This window comes from Cryptomeria japonica, chromosome 4, assembly GCF_030272615.1.
Source record: "Cryptomeria japonica chromosome 4, Sugi_1.0, whole genome shotgun sequence".
In the NCBI taxonomy this organism is placed as follows: domain Eukaryota; kingdom Viridiplantae; phylum Streptophyta; class Pinopsida; order Cupressales; family Cupressaceae; genus Cryptomeria; species Cryptomeria japonica.
Window position 1 is genome coordinate 216,789,362 of NC_081408.1, and position 4,590 is coordinate 216,793,951.

Below are 4,590 nucleotides of genomic sequence, written 5' to 3' on the forward strand. Positions count from 1 at the left end.
TAAGGAGTTGCACCTGTAGGGGTTCGAATGCTAGTTCGATATACCCATAGCGCTGGATTTAGTTGAACATGCCAATCACGGCTGGCATCATTGACTGTCTTCTTTAGGATCCTCAATATGTTTTTATTGGATGCTTCGGCCTGACCATTGCCTTGTGGGTAATAGGGAGTGGAAAAGTGGTGTTGGATATGAAATTTCTCACAAAGTTCATGGACATCCTGATTTTTGAAAGGAAGACCGTTATCTGTGATGATGGACATGGGCACACCATACCGGCAGATGATGTAGTTGAGGATGAATGAGGCGATCTGCTTGCCGGTGACTTGGGTAAGTGGAACAACTTCGATCCACTTTGTGAAATATTCGGTGGCGGTAATAATGAATTTATGGCCATTAGATGAAGATGGATGAATCTTACCCACAAGGTCAAGGCCCCATTGAAAAAAAGGCCATGGTGTTGTGATTGGTTGCAATTCCTGTGCTGGTGCATGTATCAGGTCGCCATGAACTTGGCTTTTCTTGCACTTCCTGATAAAGTAGTAAGAGTCTTTTCCCATAGATGGCCAATAGTATCCATTGCGCAGGAGTTTCTTGGCTAGTGATGGACCACTTGCATGGGTTCCACAAATTCCTTCATGTACCTCTTCCAAGGCCTTTGTTATCTCACCTTGTTCCAGACATCGAAGGAGAGTACCATCAAGATCGCGTCGGTATAGGGTTTCGGCAATAATGGTATATCGAGCAGTTTGGCGAATGAAGGTTTTACGTTGGTTATTCGATTGGTTGGGAGGAAGGGTGTGATCGCGGAGGTAGGTGTAGAATTCACCGTACCATGGGGATTCAGAACTGACAAGGTGACATATCATTTCAGATTCGGGGATATCATAAGCGGGGATCCAAAGCTGTTCTACCAAGAACTCATAGCGTGTTGAATTCTGTGGAAGATCTAGGAGAGATGCGATGGTAGCCATAGCGTCAGCAGCTCAATTCTGATCTCTTGGTATCTGCTCAAAAGTAATAGTAGTAAATGATGTCTTTAGTTTGTCCACCATTTGCTTATATGGCATGAGTTTATCATCCTTGGTCTGATATTCATCTGTTGCTTGTCGAATGACCAGTTGGAAGTCACCATATACTTGTAGTTCTTGTAATTTCCATTGTACAGCGAGCCTGAGTCCCGTGATCAAGGCCTCATATTCTGCTATGTTGTTAGTACATGGAAATGTGAACCTGTAAGACTTCGAGATGCTGTCACCTTGAGGTGTGATAAATAGGATGCCTGCCCCCGAGCCATGTCTAGTGTATGAACCATCAAAGTATAATTTCCATGGTTGTGTTGTTGTGATCATGAATATCTCTTCATTTTGAAAATTGGAAATGAGAGGATGATCACCTATGAGAGGTGCATCGGCCAACTGATCCGCAATGACTTGACCTTTGATAGCTTTACGGTCTACATACTCGATGTCAAATTCACTTAGAATCATCACCCATTTGGCCAAGCGGCCTGTCAATGTTGCTTTGCTGAGTAAATACTTGAGTGGATCAATCTTTGCAATGAATTGTACCTTGTGTGTCAATAGATAGTGCCTCAATTTTGTGGCTACTAAGATTACTGCTAGGCAAGCTCGCTCAATAGGTGTGTAATTGAGTTCATAGCCTACCAGTGTGCGAGAGATGTAGTAAACAACACACTCTTTTCCTTTTGCATTATGTTGTGCCAGTAATACACCCAATGTTGTACTTGTTGCTGAGATATATAATAACAACGGTCTACTTGGATGTGGTGGCGTCAACAATGGTGGATTCATGAGATAGTCTTTAAGCGTCTGAAATGCTTGCTGGCATCGGGCATCCCACTGAAAGCGGATGTTCTTGTGTAGTAGGTGTGTGAATGGGTGACACTTATCAGCCAATTGTGCAATGAATCTTTGAATGGATTGAAGCTGTCCTTGTAATGTCCTTAGTTGACTGATATTCTTTGGAGGTGGCATGTCCATGATTGCTTTTATCTTTGTTGGGTCGACCTCAATACCTTTGGTTGAGTCGAACATGGTATTGTTCCAGTCTATCAAAGATTTTATCTAAGATGTGGAGATGCCCTTCTCTGGTGAGTGATTTTGCTAGTAAGTCATCAACATAATCTTCCATCATGGTATGCATCATGTCATGGAAGATGGTGGTCATTTCTCTTTGATAGGTTGCTCCTACATTCTTTAGACTGAAGGGCATTACATTCCAGCAATATGTGCCCCATGGACATGTGAAGGCTGTCTTATGTTGGTCCTCTGGTGCGATCTTTATTTGATTGTATCCTGAAAAGCCATCCATGAGTGAAAGCATGGCATGTCCTCCTGTCAGATCCACTATGATGTCGATATTTGGTAGGGGGAAGTCATCCTTAGGACATGCCTTATTCAGATCTCTAAAGTTAGTACAAATGCGGATGCCCCCTTTTGGTTTGCCAACAGGCACAATGTTGGAGATCCATTCTGCATAATCAATTGGCCTAATGAAACCAACATCTAGGAGTTTCTTGAGTTCTGTTTTGACTAGCACTGCAATCTGGGGATGCATCTTACGAAGCTTCTTCTTGACAGGTTTGGCTCCTTCTACTACGGTGAGGTGATGCATGACTAAATCAGGATTAAGCCCAGGCATGTCTGCATATGACCATGCAAAGTTGATCTGACGCTTCTGGAAGAACTTTATAAATTTAGGCTGTTCCTCTAGAGTGAGAAGAGATGCCAGATGTATGAGATGAGGATTTTCAAGAGTCCCCACATTGTATTCTTTGGTTTCCTTGATGAGAATCATTAATCGTTCCTGTTGTGTACTATCAGGGAGAATGTCAAACCCTTCATCCTCAGGTGCCTCAGAGAGGTTTTCACCATTGGATACGCTCTTTCTTTTTACTTTTGTTGGATCAAACAGTGCCACAGTGTGGTTTTCACTGTAAGATTCATGTTTTATCATTATATTTTTGTAGTTGAAAGGTTTGGCATCCGCCCTGAAGTATGCTGCACTATTTAGTTCTATGGCGAATCCAGCTTTGTGATCCTTGCTTGGCAGGTTATCCCTTAATTCCAAAAAGTCAATGATGACCTCATCATTTTGGAAGAGGTCAAGACATGGGGGATTAGGTTGGTTCCATTTGATGAGTTCAGGGTGGATAATGGGCATTACTTCATCGATTAGGTTAAGTGCGTTAGATGTATCAGCGAGGGTTAAGACGTGATGGTGAAGGTCGTTAATGGTACTCTCCTTGTCAGAATCAGGCGTAGGATGAGACACAGGGTCTGTGGAAGATGTTTCTAGTTCAGGAACCCAAGTGGTCTTTATCTGTGCTTCTCCGTAAATAGGGATGTCTTTGCGTGGTGGAGGTGGTGATGTATCTTCCTCATCTAAGGTGTTAAGCTGTACAGAATCAAATTCCCACTCATGTGAGTCGGTCTTTGAGTCACTTTCCAGCATCCGATTACTATACCATACTGGGATGTCTTTTGAGTTAAATACTACAGGTGTGATTGGTTGGTGTACCTTTGTAGTGATCGATGCTGCAGGAAGATTGATGGGGATAAAAGAATATGGTACAGGGAGTATCGGTAATATTGACTCAGTTGCTTCTGCTGGAATTGCTAGTGCCATAGATGCTGCTGCGGGTTCTGATACAGTTGCTGCTGCTAATGGTGCTACTGATGGGATTACGAGTTCATTTGGTGGGATGATTGGTATTGTAGACGGTGGTGTTGGGATTTTGAGCTTCGGTGGGGTAGTTGGGATGGTGTTTGATGCTGCTTTGATTATGAAAGGTGCCCTTTTTGCAGTAGGCAGACAAAATGGTTTGTTGGGTTTTCCTTTAAATTTGAGCTTAGGAAAGATCTCTTTTTCAAAGCCTAGGCCTATGTTACCTTTGGGCTTTAATTCCGGCAGCAAAGGTTCATGTCGTCCTTGTTTGCAATATCCCAAAGCACTCTGACCATCATACCCCATTCTTTGCATAATGAGGAGACCTTTGCCATACTGATCCATAGGAAGTTTAACTTGTGGTAGATCAGTGGTGATGGGATCTTTATAGATCCAGTCCGCCAAGTCCTCATCTTGGGTTTCTTCTTCTTGACTCTTTCCAAGGATGAAAGGCGTCAAAGCACATGTAGGCATGATCAGTGGTTGCTGGAGTAACTGCTGTGCTTTACCATGTGTTCTAGGAGAAGTGGGCATTTGTCCCATAGAAAAGAGTTGACTCAAGTTGTATTCCCCGGGACCTTCCTCTGCTATTTTCATCTTAAGCTTTTCTTGCTTTGGTATAGTGGTGTTTGAATTGGCAAGAGAGGCTGGACTTATATATGATGTGGAGGAAATGGGTTCTCTATTATTAGGAACAGTAATCTCTGGTTGATGGCTGATATTATGGCAAAATGCAAAGGGGTTTGCATCGCCTAGAATTGTGATCTCTACACCGTTATGTGGGAACTTGATACATTGATGGTAGGTAGATGGAATGGCTTGCATGACATGTATCCAAGGTCTCCCTAATAATAGATTATATGGCAGAGGAAGGTCCAGAACCTGACAGATGATGTGCTTTAC